This window comes from Crocuta crocuta, unplaced genomic scaffold (assembly GCF_008692635.1).
Source record: "Crocuta crocuta isolate KB4526 unplaced genomic scaffold, BGI_CrCroc_1.0 scaffold384, whole genome shotgun sequence".
Lineage (NCBI taxonomy): Eukaryota > Metazoa > Chordata > Mammalia > Carnivora > Hyaenidae > Crocuta > Crocuta crocuta.
In genome coordinates this window covers 1113121-1135587 of record NW_027532182.1, presented here as the reverse complement: position 1 = coordinate 1135587, position 22467 = coordinate 1113121, and the positions used below count along the sequence as shown (strand labels likewise).

General features: G+C 42.6%; 1 long non-coding RNA gene across 2 annotated transcripts in view; it reads left to right on the top strand.

The window, feature by feature from the left end:
• Window positions 1–3624: 3624 nt before the first annotated feature.
• Window positions 3625–22467, top strand: part of LOC144242530 (uncharacterized) — a 26948-nt gene continuing 8105 nt past the window's right edge. Inside the window, exons 1-2 of one of the 2 annotated variants that reach the window (XR_013338370.1) lie at window positions 3625–3659; window positions 14643–14760. This is a non-coding gene — a long non-coding RNA (uncharacterized LOC144242530). Of the gene's footprint in view, window positions 3660–14122; window positions 14208–14642; window positions 14761–22467 lie in introns of those variants that run through there. The other variant, XR_013338371.1, reaches the window with a different exon arrangement.

The window sequence follows — 22467 nt, the reverse complement described above, 5'->3', positions numbered from 1 at the left end:
CTATGCAACATTTCAGGTAATCATCCCAATTGATCAGAGCTGGCAACTGAAATGAAAAAGATTTGTCATATTGAATAAGGATGGATCAAAGATTCTAAGATAGAAATGAATAAAATGCATTATTAAAATAGGTTGAATTGTGCCCTCTAAAAATTCATAGGTTGAAGTCCTAGCCCTCAGAATGCAACTTTATTTGAGAATAGGCTTATTGCAAAAATAACTAGTTAAGATGAAGTTATACAATTACGATGAGGTTATACTGAGGTAGATGAACTAGACCAATAAGACTGATATATGTATAAAAGAAAGAGAAATTTGCACACAGATTCATCCAGGAAAACACCATATGAACATGAAGACAGAGCTATATAAGCCAAGGGATATCAAAGATTGCCAGCAAACCATCAAGAATTAGGGAAGAAGCATGCAACAGATGCTAACAAAGCCCCCAGAAGGAACCAACCTACCAACACCTTGATCTCAGACTTCTGGCCTCTAAAACTCTGACACAATAAATTTCTGTTGTTTAGACTACACTCAGTTTGTAGTACTTTGTCATGGCAGCCCTAGAAAACTGATACACAGGTCAAAGAGAATCTTGCCTATTTAGCACAGGTGATTTCTAGGAGGTTCAAAGAGACAGAAAATTTTTAAAAGAAAGGCAGCTTGGAACCCAGACAGATGATCTCTGTCCCCTCAGCCACAGACTATTTACAAATAAACCAAAGCCCGGAGAAGTTACGGGGCTTAACTATAGTCAGTGAGCCAGCTAGTCAGAGCTGAGATTTAAGGTTAGGTAACTTTTGACTGTCCCTTTCCCATGCCCACTTTTAATGCATACTTTATTTTGTCATTTGCTTACATACACATTCTCCTCTAATTTACCATGATGCCTTAAAAACAGGGATTTTATTCCTGGACTGTGGCTTGGCGCCTCACATGTAGCAAGCCCTTAATAACATTGGGGTTACTTATAGGTAACATTTCCAAGGTCTTCCACAGGGTCACCTTCATGTTGACCCAAGAAACAGTGCCTTTCCAAAAGCACTGTCAGAGTTGGAGAGAGAACAGGCAGCAAAGTGCTCTATGTGTCAGGCTGTGGACGGCAACTCCCGAGGGCCTGTAAGTGATCAAGTGCCGTCCACAGTCAGCCTGGGCCAGCTGCCTTCTGCTGACAACATGGTGTTCCGGGTGGAGGGAGCCACTGAGAAAGGCCTGCCAGCCACCCATAAGATTTTGGCCAGCTCCCTTCTACAGCTACAAATTTATATCTCTTCCTCAGCTGATACGCTTCTTTTTTAGACGCAGGGACCCTCTTATTTATCTCAGCACCCTCCATGTTGCCCACAGCCCAAGGTTGGGTTCAAATCATGGCAGACTCCCAGTGAACATGTGTCGGCTTGGACAGACCTTCTATGCAGCCGCCTAGCTGTTGAGCACAAGAAGAAAATGTACAAGGTGTTATTTTGCTAAAAATATACCTCTGAGGGGAATCTTGTGCCTTGTTATTTGTAACTCTTCCTTTCCAAAGGAAGCGCTGAAAGAAATCATCATCAAAATGACACTTTTCAACACCTAAAATGTCTGCCCAAGTTTAGAGAACAAAGCTTCAGTCAGTCCAGTCTCTGCAAGAAGATCTCCCACAAGGCACACGTAGGATGTAAATTTTACATTGTGCTTGATTTTCCATAATAAACAAATACTTGTAAGAGCTTATGCATATACATATAGTAAGATCATGATTATATTGATATAGTACATAGATCAAATGTCTTAAATGTACTTAGGAGGTGACCTCATAGTACTCACATATCACTTTCATAATTAGTTTTGGTATTTTTATGGTTTAAATGGGTTCTGGGGAATATAAGTTGCTGTAATTGAACTGGTAGGAAGTCAGGATTGGCTTTATTTATGACAGCCATTCAAGACTTGCTTAGACTGTATACGGGGAGTCTCTGGAGTATGTTTCGTCTGGCGACACAACTCTCGTGCCCCACCCTGCATCTGCTCCTGGGTCTCCTACTGGGAGCAGAAGGGAGCATGGGGTATCCTGCCTGCAGAAAAGACCTGGCAAGCCCCCCTGGGTGAAGGTGGCAGCAGTCACAGAATGGTGGTGGGGACAAGGCACTTGGACACTAGGGACCCTAGGAGGTCGGGGTGGGGTGCAGGATCACCAGTGAACTTCGCATCGCTATCCCCTCAGACTTCACTTACAAAACACAGATTCAAAGATAAATGAAGAAACGCAGGACCATACCAATGCCTTGTGTTAAACTCAAGCAAGGTCGCATGAGCACTAGTCTCGGACAACTGTACCAGCTCCTTGCACCTGAACCTGGCCTCCCCTGGGACATTTGCAGAGGGACTTTCTTTCTCACATGGGCTTCGATAGATGTGCTGGTCCCACGTGGAAGGTGGAAGGTTTTGTTCAGTCTATATAAGAGCCTAGCTAAGCTAGCTTGTAAGATCTTTGAGAGTCATCTTATTCTTGTTTTTCCCAGAACACGCTGGATGGTGGTTTTGACACCCAAGCCACTAACAAATGCCACGAAGTCATATAAGTCACAGACTGGCGTGCTGAGAGTTAAATATTCTGTTGCACATATGTGGAGTTGAATTAGTTTTAATCGTGGCTACAGATTTCCCATGCCGTGTTTGTGGCAGAAAAGGTGGAGGGGGCAATTTCAAGGCACGATGCGGGAAAGGGGCCGAGGAGGGAGGTTTCTGAGAAAGATGTTGCTTGCTGGCTTAGAGTCTCCAGTGCACATCACTGATATATGTGCATCATAAAGCAACGTTGACTCTTCAGGGAGAATTAGATAATGGTGTGCGCTGGAAACCATAAGAAAAATGGAGACACGCCTTCAATGTTGTGGTTAAAAACTGGAAACCACAAACTCTCAGCTCCTTACCATTGAGACTTCTTAATAACAAAATCCCTTCCTGACTCTGTGCATAATTGCCTGGAAGAGGGAGCGGGAGATGAAGTCCTTCTACCCTGTAAGGTCCACACGCCTATTGGACCAATTCTCTGGCTCCCCGCTGTTTGAGGTCTTCATGCCAAATGGCTGCTGGGAGAGTCATGAAGCCAGTGGATGGAAATAGCTCTGCCTGCTGGGGGAAAGAGGATCTTGGAGCACTCTCGCCTTGTCTTCTTACAAATATCAACCAAGCGTTTTTGTACTTCTGCCAGTTGCCATAGAGACCGTGTGGGGAACACATGTAAATATTCGGCATGTGTGAGACGTGCTAAGGTCCTCCAGGGTAGTGTGGTTTTTCTTCTACTTGGCTTTTCTCTTCCTGGCCGAGAGCAGCAGTTTGCAGCCACATCGGTAAGGCCTGTGGTTTCAGGCCTCAGACTCGTGCAGCTCGTTTTTAAGGAACTCATCTACTGGGAGGGACTGGGAAACACCCCACATTTAGATCATGAGACCTGGGGTTGCAATCCTTTTCCTTCTAGTTTTTGGTGGCCGAAGGTTGCTCCATCTCCATCTTCTCATCTGTAAAGTAGGGGAAATAAAGCCCTCTTCCCGTGCAGAGGATTATGGGAAGGAACACAAGCTCCATAAAGATGCGAGCACTAGGGTGCTTGGCAGCATTATTATGTCATCTCCGTGTGCTCCCAAAGGCTTGTCAAACTGGATCCTGTTACTCAGGTATTGGCATGTAGAAACGGAGCAGCTTGGCCGGAGAGTTAGCGGTTGGACAGCAGTGTTGGCTTCTTGGAGTTTGTGTAGATGTCTCCACGCAGTGCACCTTGCTCGGAAGGCAGGTGAACTCACAGCAGGAATCCCAGGCCCTGGGGCGTTGTCCCACCTCTCTCCTTCCATTTTCCCAGGGCCCCCGTGGTGTGATCAAGGGCCCTGTCACAGCCTTACTCCCTATGCGAGCCGAGTAGCTCCGCCACTAATCTCTCTGAACCTTGAAGAAACACAGGTGTCTTTTCAAAACACAAATCCACCCCCGAAGCTTGGAGAAGTCCACAAATCCAGCAGCAAGAACCTCCTTCCCAAAGGGCACCGAGAACCGAGGGGTGTGTGTGAGCACGGCTCCCGTTTGAATTCCAGTTGCAGCTCCGTGTGTAGATTCTTGTGGGGGGTGGGAGGAGGGGCGGAGCCAAGGATCTGGGTGGGGCCCTCCATGACTGTCTGCTGCCACCCACGCTCGGGAGAGTTTCTTTCTCATCGGAATGCTCCTTCGTATCTCCCTGACAACCCAGACCCGGGTGCTGTGGTGACGAGGGGAAACAGTGCCGAGTCAGACAGCTGGGCGGAGCGGGGCCTGCGGCGGCTTCCCAGCCCACTCTCCATTCCAGGGTTCTAGGTTTGTGTGTGGGCTTCAGTCTAACACAACCGTGACTCTGAAGTGCGGCCTCCGAAGCACCAGCCTGGCACACGTTTCTTGTGTGGCACAGCCAGGCAGTGTGGGGAAGCGGGGCCACCCAGCCTGGGGCTCTGGCCCTCCCGGACCAGCTCTGCAATGTGCTGCAGCAGAGAGCTCACCGGATCGCTGATCAGGAGAAGAGGGAGCGAAGGGGAGGGGAGGCAGAAGAAGAGAGACCAGCTAGGCCGAGAAGGTTCCACATTCTCTTCCCTTGACCTTCTACAACCCAAATCTCACATCTAGAAGGAACATGGACAGACCAGTGCTGACTTAGGATGCTTTGACTCTATGGTTTCTAACTTGACAATGGTGCCAAAATGATGCATGTTCAGGTAGAAACTGTACTTGGAATTCTGAATTTGGATCTTTCCCCCAGGTAATGATAGGCAGTAGGGTCCTCACTGGTGATGCTGGGCAGAAGCAACAATCCTCGGCTCCCTGTCAGCCACATGATCACTGGGGTAGGGCTCACAACCAGCCTGCACCCACACAGCCCTACTGTTTGTCGTTTTGAGTACAGTAATCATAAATTACATGAAGGAGTCAACACTTTATTATCAAATGGGCTTTGCGTTAGAGGATTTGCCCAACTGTAGGCTAAGGTATACATTGTGAGCACGTTTAAGGTAGGGTAGGCTAAGCTATGATGTTTGGCAGGTTAAAGGTATTACATAGATTTTAACGTATGATATTTTCGATTTATGATGCATTGTAAGTCTAGGACAGAATCTCATTGTAAGTCTAGGAAGATCTATAATATAAATATATATGTAAATATGTATCAGAATTTCCAGAAGCTGAGAAGGGTGGAATAATAGCATCTAGTGGGGTTTTGTTGTTGCTGTTGTTGTTGTGTTTGCATTTGCTTTGCCAGGAAGGGAAAGAGAAAATCCAGGAAGTAAAATATATCACACATGCACACATGCAAAATGCAGAAAAAGACAGGAGAGTAGGAGAGACTTGCAATCCAGAATAATATAACCAGGGGCAACTGTGTGAAGTCCTGACAGATAAGAGATGTGAGCTGTGCTGGTACATGGGGGAAAGAATATTCAAGACCAACAGGAGGCCACTGCCATGAAGGGAAGGGAATGAGTGGAAAAGAGTGGGTGAGGCTGCAGCGTGAAGAGTCAGTCCAAGCGGGGCCTTGGCACCACGGAAGGGATTTGGGCTTTCCCTGTGAGTTAAATGAGGAGATGCTCATCTGGGCCTGAAGCCCAGATGGGGCACTGCTTGGTCTCTGTTGAAGGGTCCTGGTGGCTGTCTCATGCAGAATGGACTGGGGATAGAAGGCCGTCAGTACTGTTCTCACATTGTTAAGGATGGGAACTGGAAAGTGCTCAAGAGGTCAGAGACAAGGCTACCGCCAAAATTTGCTCTTATGTGATCAGAAGGGCTGAGAAATTTGAGAAACTAAAATGGGATACCTGGGTGTGATTCAATGCTAATTGATGCTATTTACACACAACCAAAAATCACTCTGGCTATCACCGGTGGTTTATCTCCCATCCTTTGAAAAGTGCGGTCCAGAGAGCAGCCAAACATTCACCGTACACATATCTGTAATTTATCCAACCTGTGGAGGTTTCTCTGCAGGAAGTTGCTGTTCAGATATGACTTGGGAGATGCTAAGCCTGACCTCTCCTTAACTCCATTGCTTGGGCTAACATTCAAAATGTAAAATGCTTTGATTCAAGTGCAATGGGGTCACCAACTGATTCTGATACACTCAGACATGCAAAAACACATAGCTCCTTTGTTTTCTATAACTGATCAAACCTCCTTTGTACTTTCCCAACCCCATAGAACTAGGAGGGAAGGCCTGGACTTAGCGTATCTTGGCCTCTTCCACCATCCCCTGGCCTTCCAACATAGCACCTGGGCCTCTGGTTGATGAAGGTGTCCTTACTGTGCATCTGTGGGTATGGGAATAAGGATGGCAAACTCTGGTCTTGGTGGGCTCACCTGCTGGGTTTCTGGACCCTGCTATTATCCTCAGTTGTCCCTGGTCTAGTTTGTTTACTGACATGTTACGGCATCTGTAGTCATGGGACATTGATGCTGCCATTCCTCCTAGAGCTCAGACTGCTTGATCTCACTGGCCTCCATTTCTAAACCTCAGGTCTCTGCATTGCCAGCCAACCCTGACCTTCAGCAGGGCATGTTGCAACACAGGGATATATCACATCGCTGACCACCAAGTTCCCTCGATCTTCTAATGCTGCCCTGTCCTACTCAAGCCGTGAAAAATGTGGGGCTTCCACTAGATGCTTTCAGCCTCCTCCAGCTTATATGGGAGGAATAGGTCACTGGTTCCAATAGTATTAGTCTCCCCATACCTTTCTGAACACATCCATGGTTCCCTCCCCAACAAGGCTTGGGCCCAAGGAGGAGGTGAGGCACCCTAGTATGTGAAGGGCTTACCCTACCCCCACCTCTCTTCTCATTACTGTACTGTCCTGGGCAGGAAAGAGTATGCCTTTCCCCGTGCCTTCCTTTCTGGTACAGAATGTTCCCCTCAAAATATCTTTTCCTTTGCTAGATTGGCACCTGGCCTGCCCACTTCCTTGGGGGCTATGATGGCTGTGTCAAGTGTGCCCCGAGAAGCAGATACTTGGGACAGAATTAAGAACACAAGAGATTTATCAGAGAGTGACACTTGCAAAGATAAAAGATGGGGAAAGCAAGATTGGACAGGGAGAGCCTCAGACCATGCTAAGTTTCGGCCAATGCAATGGGGAATTCCAGAACGCAGATCACTCATTAGAGGAATCTCATGTTGAAAAAAAAGGGCCAGGCCTAGTACCGGCTATTGCTCAGCCATTAGCTGGGGGCTGCCCCAGCTCAAAAGATGAAGCAGTCTAAGGTGCTAATATCTGGAGGCTGTTCTGTGAGGAGATAATATCTGTGAGCTAACTGCACACCTTACAGCTGAACGGCAAGTTCTTTCTTGAAGGGAGACCCATACAGGCACCTCCGGGCACCTCCAATACCACTACCATGGTGGAAGCATTGCTAGAGATATGATCTATGGGAGGAATAGTAAAATCGCATCAGTTTAATATTTTCTACACCTCTTAAAAAATACCCAAGCTTTTCAAGTCATTACTGAGAATAATCTTAGCCCACATCCTCTTCACTATAGGTGAGGCTTATCCACTGCCTGCAGCATAGAACAAGTCACACAGTTGTGATTTCTCCTGAATCTCTCCTAAGAACAACCTCACAGAACACAATGCTGGTATACTGCTTTGAAACCATGAGCACGGCCCTCGTAGAGCCTTCTGCTTTTTACCTGAGGCTTTCTGCAAATACCTAAAAAGCTCATTTTAATCCAATGTTTGGAACCATCAAGTGCTCAGCAGCTCATCTAAACCCATGGGTTTTGTTGTTTTTGTTTTTGGGTTTTTTGTTTGTTTGTTTGTTTTTTAATCAATACAACACTCTGTGCTGCTAGGGAAACTTTAGCGGTTTGTCAATAGCAAACTAACGGTGATGGCTGTCTACAAATCTTTAGCCAAGAAATTTTCTGTGAGTCAGAAGCCTATCATCCAACTGTCTGTTCACCAGGTTTCCTTCCTGTGAGTCACATTAAGAAGATTGACTTCTTCTTTCTCAGTTTTCAGCCCTTTTACTGCTTTAATCAATGGCAGTTGAAGCCATATTATAATTCTTGGAAGTGTTGGTAGATGCAGTCGGTCCTCTCTAGCAGACAGCCCTTGAAAGGAAGTGGTAGAGAGGAACTAGAAAGAGGTGAGAAAGAAGAAGTCTGTATGTGTAGGGAGTTAGAGGCAAGAAAAAAAAAAAAAAAAAAAAAAAAAAAAAGACTACAAGAGAAACCTAAGGACTAGACATTTCTTGCTGTCCCAGAAGTCAAAACATTGTTTGGTTTAGTCACGATTTATAACAAAGGTGGCCAGTGTCCTAGGAATGAAGTTGCCAGACAAAATGCATGAATCCAGTTAAATTTAAATTCCAAAGAAATCATTTTTATCACAAATATGTCAGAAGCTATATTTCAGACATACTTATATTTAAAAAATTTTTTCACTGCTTATCTGAAAATCAAATTAAACTCATTGTCCTGTATTTTACAGAAAGAGTTCTGTAATAATTGTGGTAAGTGGTTGAAACTTTATTAGCATAGACTTTTTTTTAACAGGTGTATTTTTTATAATTGTCCTGTGATGAACTGTGCACATTTAAAGCATATCGTTTGATAAACTTTGACATAAGTATGGACCCATGAAACCATTGCTACCATCAAGATAAAGAACGTATTCATCACCTGCCGAAATTTGCTCGTGTGCCTTTGTAATCCCTCCTTCCCATCTCTCCCCATCTGTCCCTCACCCCCAATCCCCAGATGATCACTGATCTACTTTCACATTTTCTAGGATTTCATATAAATAGAATCATGCATTATATATTCTTGCTTGTCTGGCTTATTTCATTCAGCAAAATTATTTTGACATCAATCCATTTGAAACGTGCATCAATAATTTACTCCTTTTTGTTGCTGTGTAATCATTTGATAACTGTTTGCCCGTTTACCTGTTGATGGATATTTGGATTGTTTCCACCTTGGGATTATTAAAAATAAAGCTCCTATGGACATTCACAAATAGGTCTTTGTGTGGTCAGGCACTTCCATGTATCTTGGGTAAATACCCAGGAATAGAATGGCTGGATCACATGTTAGGAGTGTGTTTAACTTTTTAACAAATAGTTGAACCTGTTTTCCAAAGTGTTTGTACTACTTTCCCACCAGTCCTGTGTGAGAGTGCTAGTTTTTCTACATCCTCACCAACACTTGATATGGCCAGACAGTTTCGTTTTAGCCATTCTAAGATATGTGTAGTAATATTTCTATATAATTTGATTTGTGTTTCCCTAGTGACTAATAATATTGAGAACTTTTTCATGTGCTTATTTGGCATCTGATATTATATTTGTCAAGTTCTCTGTTCAGATACAGTGCCCATTTTTTAATTGGCTTTTTTTGGGGTCTTCTTATAGTAAGTTTGAGAATTCTTATATATTTTGGATCCAAGTTATATCACAAATATATAATTTCCAAATATTTCCTCCCATTCTATAGTTCACATTTTCATCCTTTTAACAAGGCCTTTTGAGGGTTTATTTTGTTTGGTTTTAATAGAGTAGGATATGGTTTATTTTGCTATATGCTCCTTAGACACTCAAAAAGAATATATATTCTGCTATTGTTAAGTGGAGTGCTCTCTAAATGGCAGTCAGTTCCTATTGGTTGATACTGCTGTTGAATCCTACATCTTTGCCAATTTGTTCTCCAGGTATTCTATCAATTATTGAGCAAGGGATGTTGACGTGTCCCGGAATAACCATAAATTTGTTTATTTGTCCTTCCAATTCCATCAGTTTTGCTTCATATATTTTGCTGCTCTGTTGTTTGGTACATACACATTCAGGATTGCTAGGTCTTCTTGGTAGAATGACTCTTTTCTCAATATAATATCCTTCTCTGGCTCTAGTAATTTGCTTTGCTCTGAAGTCTACTTTATTTCATATTAATGTAGTCACTCTTTCATTTGATTAATGTTTTCATGGTAGACCCTTTTATCCTTTTGTTCTCAACTTGCCTACATCATTATATTTGGAGTTTTTTATAGTCTGCATATCATTGGATCATGTTTTTAAATCCACTTTGCCACGTTCTGTCTTTTAATTGGTATATGTAGGCCACTTACACTTACTATAATTACTTATATCTCCAGGCTTAAGTCTGCTGTTATGCATCTTGTCTGTTCCTTTACTCTGTTTTTCATGTCCCTATTTTTGCTTTTTTACCTTCCTGTGGTTTACTTGAACATTTTATTAGAATTCCATTTGTATTTATCTGAAGGCTTTGTTAGTGCATTTCTTTGTATAGTGGTATTTTTATTGGTTGCTCTAGGTGTTACATTATATACACATAGTTTATCACAGTCTACTAACATCAACGTTTACCAGTTTGAGTGAAGTATAGCCACTTTATTATTCTTTATTTCTCTTTAAAAAAAATTTTTTTTTAAATGTTTTATTTATTTCTAGGAGAGAGAGAGAGACAGCGTGAGCAGGGGAGGGTCAGAGAGAGAGGGAGTCATAGACTGAAACAGGCTCCAGGCTCTGAGCTGGCAGTCAGCACAGAGCCCGATGCGGGGCTCGAACCCATGAACTGCGAGATCATGACCTAAGCAAAAGTCGGACGCTTAACCGACTAAGCCACCCAGGCGCCCCTACTCTTTATTTCTCTTTACCATTCTCCCTTTATATTTGTCTTAAATATTTCCTCTACATAGATTTAGAACCATATCAAACAGTGTTAACATTTTTGCTTCAACTATTGAGCATAATTTAGAAATCTCTAATGGAGACAGCAAGTCTATTGTGTTTACCCATATGTGTGCTTCCCATGTCTATTCATCTTCTTTTCTGGTGTTCCAAGATTTCTTCTTTTATTATTTCTATTCGGTTCACAGAAATTCCTTTAGCAATTCTTTTAGGGTAAGGCTGGTGACTGGTTCTCTTGCTTTCCTTTATCTGAGAATATACTGATTTCCTCTTTATTACTGAATGATATCTTTGCCGAATACAATAAGATTTTGTGTTGACAATTCTTTTCTTTTAGCACTAAAAAAATGGGTTACTTCATTTTGGCCTCCACAGTTTCATATGAGATATTTACTGTCGTTTGAATTGTTTCCCCCTTATAGGTAAGGCATTGCTTCTCTCTCACTGCTTGCAAGATTCTTTAGTTGTCAGAAGTTTGACTGTGCTGTATCTTAGGGTGGATTTATTTGGGTTATCTTGCTTGAGAGTTTTCTCAGCTTCTTAAATCTGTGGATTTGTAGCTTTGGCCAGTTTTGGGAAGTTTCCAGCCTCTAGTACTTTTGTTTTTAGCCCTGCCCTCTTTCTATTCTTCTGGGACTCTGATGACATGAATGCTAAACTTTTTGTTAGAGTCTCACTGACCCTGAGGCTCTGTTCATTTCTGGTTTTACTTTTCCCAGCATATGTCTCTGTTGTTAGGGTTGGGTAATTTCTGTTGTTTCATCTTCCAGTTCACTGATTCTCTTGTCCTCACCATTCCCCTGTTGAGCCCATCCACTGAGCTTTTATTTCAGCTATCATATTTTTCAGTTCCAAAATTTCCATTTGATTCTTTATACGTTGTATTTATTTGCTGAGACTTTCTATTACTTTGCTGAGATACTCAATAGCCTCTTTACTTTCAGATATGTTCCTAATTGTTCCTTGAAGCAATTTTCTGAGGACTGCCATACAATCTTTGTCAGATAATTCTTACATTTCTACCATCTAGGTGAAGGTATTTATTGATTTTCTTTTTTCTTTCTGTTTGAGATCTTCCTGGTTCCTGGTATGATGAGTGATTAGTATTGAGCCCTAGACATTTGAGTCTTATTGATTCACTAAGACTCTGAATCTATTGAAGACTTCTGGCTCCTGCTGACATCTCTCTGGCAGGAGAAGGGGGTAAGGCCACCACATAATTACTGCCATGTTTCCCACTTGACCTGTCAGTACCCAAGGGGGACTCCTCATTATTGCTGGCCAGAGGTGGGTGTTCAGCTGCCTACTAGACCTCCATTGATATTTCCCTGGAGGAGGATGAGTGTCTCATTACTATTTCCCATGTAGCTCCACTAGTACCATTGGAAGAGTGGCCACACTCAGCCGCAGTGGTACTGATTCTTCACTAAGTCTCCTCTAACATCACTCTTGTTTGGGGGTCTAGTAGTAGCACCTCATTATTTTGCTGAGTGGGGATGGTTTCCCACTGCTCTCCACTAATACTGGAATGGGGGTTCTAATTACCACCTGGCACAAGGGAAGTCCTAGTTCCCTACTTAGCTTTTTCTAATACCACCTTGAAAGGGAATTGGTAGTGTTAGGGGGCTTGCTCCAGCCTGGTGATGGTGGAGTCTAAGCTTTCCACTAGATCTTTGCTGAGTGGGAGTGGGGTCACAGTTTTTTCTGTGCTGTTTGTCTAGAGCAGAGCAGTCATTATCTAAAAGTTTTCTATCTTGCTAGGCTACTCATTTCCTACAACGTTGGCCAGAGAGTAGACCTTTGTTGTGGGTTTTTGTTTTTGTGTTTTTGTCTGTGCCTGTTGGCATTTCCAGGTTGCCAGTTTCTTCAGCTCCAAGTCTGGGATATATGAGATGAGAACTCACCAATGTTGTGTTCCATGGGTCCTAATTTTCCTAGACAGTCTACCTTCTTCTCTCCCATTTTAGAGTTTTCTTACATTTCTTTGATATATAACGTCCAGGGTTCCTAGTTGTATTTTTCAGTTGTTCCTCCAGGGAGGAATAGGGAAACATATATCTACTCTACCTTCCCACAAGTGGAGTCACTCATTTGGTTTTGTTTGTTTATTTTGGAGTCATTATCCATTTTGTGTGTGTGTGTGTGTGTGTGTGTGTGTGTGTGTGTGTGTGAAAAATAATGTGTTCCAGCAGGCAATATTTTTGTTCTAGGTTTAAAAGAATTACATGGTACTCCTTTTTAAAAGCAGATTGTCACTTTCCAGTTTACTTAATATTTCAAAATGGGTTTTCTTAAAGTGTTACATGTCTGTGTCCAGAAAAAAAAGTTCTTTTGATGACAGTATATTCCGGAAGGCCACTTAGCTGCATAATAACTCCATTCTTTATATGACAGCTGTTATTCAAACATAGGCTCATCCCCAAAAGTATTGGATTCAGTAGTAGTTCTAGATATGATTATAGCTGATCAGGAAATACAAAGAAATTATTGTATCAAGACAAAATTATTCCGCAGTGGAGAACCAGCCTCATTGGCTTTTCCAGGTGGACTGGCCACTGGCTACTATATTATCTACAATGCTCAGTTGCTTCTTTCCTCATTTCTTTCAACCACAAACTTAGAAGCCCAAACATGTTCTAACTAGTTCTACTCAGTTTTCACCAATAGGATTATGTACTGGTTAAACTTTAGAGTCAGATAGATTCAAGTTTGAATTATGTGATTGTTCTCACTCCCACTTTTGTGGCTGGATATAGACTAGATGCTGTGACATAGCACCTAAAGGAAGAGAGACAGAGACAGAGACAGAGGAGAGGAGAAGAGAGGAGAGGAGTGGTTTCTTCCCAACAAAGGAGGCTGGCAGCTCAGAACAAAAGGCTATAACACTAGTTCACAAGGTAGAGTGTTAGTCCAAGTCTGAGATGCAGAGCAGGCAGGTTGAAGACCAAATTAATTGATAGGGAGTGTCCCAGGATGGGACTAGTAGGCAGCAAAGGTGGTAAGGACACCATCAAGATGGGATGGGAGGAGAAGTGGAAAGACTGAAAGCCAATTCAGGAACTAACCTCACAAACATGACCCAATCACTGGGGGCATCCCTCTTATGCTCAGCTTGTTGCATGTTGTTAGGGGAAGCACCATTTGTCAGTGGTGATATAGAAGAAAGAGAAAGAACTGGAGTAGGTCAGCAAGTCCTGTGCTGATGAGATCTGTATCAAGCTGGGTTAAATATAGAGCTCTCCCTAGAACTAAAACAGAGAGTTAAAGTAAGGACAAGCAGAGGGCTATGGTATAGATTTACTTTGCTAAGTCCAGGAAAGCCATATGAGAAGAGAAAATGTCAACCTACATTGCTTCCTTTGGACCTCCATAATATTACCTCTTTTAAGGAAATGACATTATCCACTTTTTTCTCAGACGAGTTCCCAATAGTGAGCTTTAGACCATTGTCTCGGGAACAATGTCACCAAAGACCTCTGCGGACATTACACAAGATCGTGGAAAAGGAGGTGGGTGAGTTAGATAGACAGCTGACAACCAGTAGAGTCTGTCAGGGCAATCGGGCTGTTTTTTTGAGTTCTTTCTCTCACAGAGGCAAAGCCACATCACTTGAAAGGCATTTTAGGAGAGGTGATCTGCCTTCATGAGATCATGGATAATGCTGATGTTATAGTTCTGGGGCAAGCAATTCCATTTTAAAATCCTGCTGTGAATCTCAAAAGAATATTTCCTAAGTTACATATAAAAGCAAGTCATTAATGCAGCTCACATTTATTTCTATGTTTAGCCTGTAGTTCATCAAACCTCACCCTCTGGGCTAGGAGCCCACAGATATCTCATAACACTTACTAAAACGTGTAATGATTTGGAGATGTGTTTATTTTCTTTGCCTCTCCCATCGCTTTTACTGTAAGACTCATCTGCCTTGTTCTCTATTCTTTCAGAGGCACACAACACCAAACCTGGGATAGTAGTCATTCAATAAAAAGATGCTGAATGAATAAATGAGGAATGAAAACTTTGGATGCCTAAACTATGAGGTAGCTCCTTGGAGAAGAAAAGGTACCTAGTACTATCAATGTCTTTAGCAAAATTTTGTCTAGCACAAAAGATTGTTTTTAACACTTGCCTCTGTGAATTCTGCTGAGGATTCCCCCTGATACCCAGTAGGAACCATTTTGCGGAGAAGCACCAACAAAGGCACCCTTTCCATTGTTCGGAATGTGGAGCATGTGGAGTTTGAACACATCAAAAATATTTCCTTTCGTACCAGTTATGAGAAGCAGAGAGTGAATTGTAATTCACTATTGTATTCTAGTACCCTTGTTGAATATAAGAGAAAATGGGTTTTGTCTTTCCAAGTCTCCAGGGATCTCAAACTCCTCAGTTTTTATTACTGTGTGCTGAGTTCCCAGAGCGGACTTGGATGGAACTCCATCCCGAAACAGGTGGGCACCAGCTACATAAACACTGCCTCTGCTTTCAAGTGGTGGGCTCCTTGGACCACTTTCCTTCTTGGGTAGGAAAGCAAAGAGTAGGGTCTCTAGTGAATGTGAGAGAAAAGGAGCGTGGGAAGCCTTGGGACAGCCATCTACCAACTGGGACTTCAAAAGCTGTGGAATAGCTATGTCTGTCCACTTCTCCTTTACCACAAAGAGGAAGACAAAAGGGAAAAAAAAAAAAAGAAGCAAGCCAAGAGTGGGAAGGAGTGGGTAGGAAACCAAGTATATGTTAGCATCATTTTAAAGAATGATAGCTGAGGTGAGAAAATAATGGCGTCTCTGGAAAGTGAGACGGGGCACTGGAAAGTTTACGTCAATAAACACCATCTCTGCTGCTATTGTTTCTCCACCTTCTCTCCTCTCTGTTGGTGCTTTTCTTGGTTGGAACTCCCTCACACAAGTCCTAGGGAGCCTGAGTGGTGACAGTAAAGCTGAGGAAGGGGGGAAACTGGATGGCATTCTGAGAGCTTCTTCCTCAACACTCTTCTTCATTTCCCTTGTAATCTAGTTTTAGCGATAAAGAGCAACCCCGAAAAGGAGCTCTGATTACAGCCTTCCAAGGCTACCATCAGCCATTTATTTCTTCTCTTCATTCAAACTATCAAATCCTGTAAGGTTCTTATGAACTTTCTAGCAGAGGCCCTGCTCATTTGATGACTCATTATAAGGGGAATGGAAAACATTATGAAAGGAGTTTCAACTAATGGGTAAAATGTGTAGGACGTCTCCTATCCAAGCCCCTGCTGCCTTGGAGGGCCCCTTTCTCCATCCCTCAGTCTCCAGCTCAGTGTGAAAGGATGCCTTGCTTGGCCAGAGACAGAATGATCGGCATTCTTCTGGGAGAGGAGAATACCCTGGGCTAGACCTGGAGAAGAGAACCCCAGAGGAGAAGGCCATGGGTGCTTGTCAAATCTGTACTAGGATGGAGATGCTTGCCTCTAGGTTGCTAGTTCAAATCCCAACTGAACTGGGGTCAGGGAGAGGAGGAATTTTAACTGGAGATAGTTGGTCTCCTTTGAGTTCTGATTTCCAGGACACTGTATTGCTCCATTTGTCCTCACACCTGTGGTATGAATCAGCTATCTGGCACAAGGCGAAATGGGCACAATTCTTCCAGCATGAGGATATCGCCTTCCTGCAGCGGAAACAGCATTTAGGGCAGGGCTGATCTCAGAGGGCCATTCCTTGGACAACTTCTCTTTTCTGCCTATATCCTCTTCCTAGGTGATCTCATTCAGCCTCATGGCTTCACACACCACCACCCAAAGTTACATCTTCAGTCCCAACTTCTCCTTCAAGTTCCAGCCTCATTATCTTCCACTGCATCCTTGCAATCCCCCCTTGGATGGCTAGTAGACATCTCAAACTAACATGTGCAAACAGTACTTCAGAACCTTCTACCCACGCCCATTCCACCCACATATTGGTTGAAGAGAAATCTGTTCTTCCAGCTGCTCAGTACAAAACCCTTGACTCCTCTCTGTCCCACAACCCAAATGGTAAACCCTGTTTATCTCTACCATAAAATACATCCAGTTCTCGCTGTCTGCACAGCTGGTCCAAGGGACTAACGCTTCTCACCTGTGTCACAGAATGACTTGTTTTGTCCTTACTGCTCTTCTGTCTATTCCTTCCCAACACCCTGAGTGACTCTTAAATTTTAAGTCAGATCAGGTCATTCTTTCCACGAAAAACACTCCAGGGGCTCCCGTCTCACTCAGAGGGGAAGCCCAAAGTCCTTAGACTGGCCGAGGAAGCCTTATGATCTTAGACTATCATCTCTGCTCTGGTCTTTGCTCACTGCCCTCCTGTCCCACTGGCCCCCTGGCTGTTTTCCCCATATGCAGCTCCCTCTGCACAGAGCACCTTTCTCCCAGACACCCACATGGTCATTCCTCTTCTCCTTCGGATCCTTCACCTTTGGGTGAGAACTTTGCTAACTGCCCTCCACACATAGCAAAACCTCACCTTTGGTTCCTGCTATCTCATGCCCCCTTCCTTGTTTCTCTGCCTGGGATTTGCTTGTTTTTGTGTGCATTTTCTGTCTCTACCACAACAGGATGTTTTCTCTTGTTCACTGCTGTATCTGCAGTGCCTAGAATAATATCTGAGTTACAGCAGGTGCTTAATACATATTGTCAGGTGAATGAATGCATACATTTCTGATCCACATTCACCCTCTGATCCCAGGATGAGTATTGTTTCTGGACCCAGCATTTCAGCATTCATACCCATAAAGTGAAGGAGGGTGAGGTTTAGTGGTTTTATTTGAATGTCATGTTTTTTAAAGACCTTACAAGGAAGGCATTACACTGAAACAAGAATCTGTAAAAATCCATTAAATTTTTTCCATTGTGACTGACTCATTTGGTGAGAATAACAAGTTCATGCAGTGGGGAATGTGGCTGGGGGAGTAATGCTGGAAACGAGGAGGGGAGAAACATTTTGTCATTTATTAAAATGAGTGCTACCCCTTGAATTTCATTTCTTTAGATAAACCATCTGGTTTAAGTAGAGCATACGTACAGGAAGGTGTATGAACTTTAAGTGAGTTATTGATGGATTATTGCAAAGAAAACACATCCATGCGCCCTCAAGAAATGGAACATTAGCAGCACCCAGAGTTGGCCTCATACCCTTCCCACTACTACTACCTCCTTCTTCTTTGAGGGGATCACTCTCCTAACTGGTAACATCGGAGGTGAATTTTTCCAGGTTTTGAACTGTATATAAATGGAGTCAGACAAAATGTAGTCTTCTGTAAATAACTGTTTTCATTCCACACATATAGTGTGGTTAATTTATTTTCATCATGTAGAGTATCCCATTCAATGACTATACACAGTGTCTTATTCGTTCCACTCTTGATGAATATCTGGGTTGTTTCTATCTTGAAAGTATTATAATGTTACAAAGAATATTTTTGTGCAGGTCTTTGATGAACATAAATCCTCATTTCTGCTGGATAAATATCCAGGAATAGATTTGATGGGTTTTGTCCCCTTATGTTTACATTTAGTAGCTATGTCAAACTTTTCCCTAAATGGCGGTATTATTTTAGATTCCCATTGGCAAGGTATGTTTTCTAGTTGTTCCACATTCTCATCAACACTTGGTATTATTTGTCGTCTTAGTTACATTCATTTTCATTCATGTGGGTGTTTAGTGATATGAATTTTGTTTGTTTTTCCCTGATATGACTAGTTGAGCACAATTTCATGTGCTTATTGGTCATTCTATTTTTGTGAGGTACCTATCCATGCCTTTTGCCTATTTATTTTCAAATGAGGTATCTTTCTTTTCTTTTCTAAGAATTCTTTATATACTCTGAATTTGAGCCTTTTATCAGTTATCAGAATATCTTTCTCACTCTGTAACTTGGCTTTTTTTTTTTACCTTCTTAATGGTATCTTTGGATGAACTAATATTTTTAACTTTAATAAAATTCAATATATAGATGTGCTTCTTTACGGTTAGTTCTTTTTGTGTCCTATTTATGGGTATTTAAGAATTATTCTCCTATGTTATCCATTAGAAGCTTTCATCTACATTCTATAGACCACAGAAGATTGACTTTTTTCCCCACCGGCATGAGGTAGGAGTTGAATTTTATTCTTATTTCTCCATTTGGGTAGCCACTTGACCCAGGACCATTTATTGATAAGACTGCCCTTTCTCCACTGCTCTGAGGTGCTGCCTATACGTGCATGGCTCTATTTCTAGACTCTTCTGCCCATTTGTCTATTGTGGTGCCAATGCTACACTGTCTTCAGTACCATGACTTTAAAAGGTTCCTGATATCTGGTTGAGTAAGTCTTCCAACTCTGTTCTTCTTTGAGGTTGTCTTGGCTATTTTTGGCTCTTTGTACCCCTACCTTACTTTTACATGAAATATAAAGGATTTTTAAAGCAAAATGTCTTTCCATTTTGGTGGAGCCTCACATCACCTAAGCCACCAGTTCTGAGACGCTGTCATAAAGTCTAAACCACAACTGATTCCACAACCTGCTTCTAGTGTGGTCCTCACTGCCCTGCCAGACACTGCCTGGTCCACTTCTCCTCCTTCCTTTTTTATCCAAACCCACTTTCTTGTGTGTACAGCACAACAGTGCACCACAAAGTTCTGCAAGTTTCTGCTACTGATACTACTCTATTACTTCTGGTAATAAATGAAGTGTGTTGTGTTCTTCCTATTAGTCAGATGCTAAGTGCTTCACATGCGTCGTCTTATTTAATCCTTCCCCTCGCTGTCCTCTTGAGGATCCTACTTCCTTTCTCTGTCAGCTTCAACATCTCCACAGGACATAGTTTTTTTGAGGTGGAAAGAATACAAGAGATAACTGATTTGGCAAATGGGGAAACTAATGCCGGGGGAGGGGGTGGAGGGGGGAGAACTGATTTACCTAGAGCCTCCTTAGCTGGTTCATGGAAATAAAAGGACTAGAACTTAGGTCTCTTGACTACCAATCACTACACTTCCCCTACACACATTTTCCAGCTACAGTGCCCAGCAAACAGACTGCCCTGCTGTAACCCACTTTATTTCTTCATTTCAATTTAAATTTCATCAAAGACTTGTCTATGATGTTAGCTACTTCCACTTCCTCATCTCCCTTTTTCTCCTCGACCCACTCCAATCCTACTTCCTTACTGAAACTGCTCTCATCAAGGCTCTCATTTCTCTGTTGCCTAACCCAATGATATCCTCTCTCATATTTCTAGACCTCTCGGCTACTTTTGACCCACCTGCTTATTCCCATTTTTCTCCTCTTCTTTTGCCTTGATTCGCTACACATCCTCAGATTGTCTTCTACCTCACTATTTTTTCTCAATTCTCTTCAGCTGGATCCATCCCCCTCTCCTGAACATTAGGCTTCAGAGGGCCTCAGGTTTGCTCTTTGACCCATATTTCCATCCACATACTCTCTCAATGTGACTGCATTAGTCCTATGGTCCCAAGTGTTATGCAACTTCTGATGTTTCCCAAGTTAGTAGTTTCACCAAGTTAGTAGTTCCAATCCTGACTTCCTTCCTGAGTTCTAGATGTGTAACTTTTTAATTAACATCTCCGTTTGAAGGTTGTCTTAATTGAATCCTCTGTAAAACAGAGCCCAAGGCAAGGATTAAGATTCTGAGATTTTAATTGGGATGTGCAAGTCCTTGGTATTGAGTGTAGGAGAAAAAAAGGAAAGGAGGCAGAGGTGAGATACGATGTGCTGAGCTGCATTATCATCCTGGCTTCCACCTGAGAAGGCTGCCAAAATACCCAGCAAGTCACTCAGAAGTTGTGTTCATTCAACATAGGGAACTTCTCTGGAAGAGCTGCGTGAAGATATCGTATCTTTGAGTTGTCCATAGGAGAAGGAAAAATGAAGACTTTGTCAGGTTCCTTTTTAGCTTCCATTTCCCTTTGTTCATGGTTCACCCTCAGATTGCTAACTCTATACTTCTGGTATGCATAATCAAAACCCTTGCTGCCATGCAGGAAGCCACCTTGGAGGGTGATAATGCCATTAAAGTCTGAACATGGTGGGGGGGGGGGGGGTACAGGGCCATGTGCTCAGAGAGCGCTTACCGGGTGCCCCCCACACACTTCAAAGACTCCCATTTGGAGCCCACAGGCCNGGCGGTGACACAGCGCTGATGGAGCCCAGGCTGGGAATGAGGAAAAGAATGAGGCTGAACCAAGTTTGTGGCCCAATGCACATGTCTATCAGACATATCAAAATGAGCATGACTAGGGGCACCTGGGTGGCTTAGTTGGTTAAGCGTCCGACTTTCGCTTAGGTCATGATCTTGTGGTTGGTGGGTTCGAGCCCCGCGTCGGGCTCTGTGCTGACTGCCAGCTCAGAGCCTGGAGCCTATTTCAGAGTCTGTATCTCCCTCTCTCTTTGACCGTCCCCTGCTCATGCTGTCTCTCTCTCTCTCTCCTAGAAATAAATAAAAATTAAAAAAAAAATGAGCATGACTAAACAGAACTCTTGATTTCTTTCTTCCAACCAAACCAATTCCTTCCTTCCCTACAGTCTTTCTCATTCCAGAAAGTGGCACCATTGTCTCCATTGCTAAACCTTAGTTAAGGAAACCATCACAGAAATGGCTGTGAAGTGGTCCCCTCACTTCTATTCTTGCTTCCTTTCAATGTATTCTTTACACTGCAACAGTGACCTTGCCAAAGGTTATGCAGCAATGCTCTTCTCCCCAGCTCTGGGGCGCTGTTTCACCTTTGAGGTCTCAGATCAAAACACTTAATAGGAAAGACTTTTCCTGACTTTCCTATCAAAAGAGTCCCCATCCCCTAACACTGTCCACATTACCCTGTTCTACTGCATCCTTAGTACTTACCACTCCCTGAAATGATCTCATTGTGTGTGTGTTCTATATTGTTCCTCTCTACACTATAATGTAAGCTCCATTCAGGTACAGACAATCTATTATTTGTCTCACTGTACCCACAGCACTTAGTACAGTCCTGGGGACTTAGGAGTGGCACTATAAATGCTCATTGAATGAATGAGTGACATAATGAACAGTCGGTGAACTGAGGACCTAACTGTGTGGCCAGGAATACATCCATTTGCCTGACTTCTGATCTGGTTAAGTGTTTCCATAACTAGAAATTCTTTTGAGCAGGGAATATGGGAAAATTGAGAAGCATTATTTAGGTCTTACTAGAGTTCAAGGTGGGTCTCGGGATAGTTAACACTCTTTCTCTTGTTTCCTTTGTTTTAAATTAAACTTTTATTTGGAAATAATTGTAGATTCACATCCAGTTTTAAGAAAGAATTCAGAGAGTTCCCTTACATGCATATTCAATATCTTCCAGATATTCTATGGCATAATATCACAACCGAGATATTGAACTGATATTGTCAAGATACAGAAGATCTCCATCACCATAAGGATTATTTGTGTTCTTTTTAATTTTTATTTATTTTTTTAAACTTTATTTTTATTTTGAGAGACAGAGTGAGCAGGGGAAGGAGAGAGAGAGAGAATCCCCATGGAGGCTCCATGCAGAACCTGATGCAGGGCTTGAACGCACAAACTGTAAGATCATGACATGAGCCGAAAACAAGAGTCAGATGCTTAACTGACTGAACCACCTAGGTACTCCTTGTGTTATCTTTTTATAGCCTCAGCTACTTATCTCCTGCCCCCACCGCTTCCTTAACGCCTGGCAACACCTAACCTATTCTTCATTTCTACTGTTTTGTTTTTTCAAGAATATTACATAAATGGAATCATACTGTATATATATAAAATA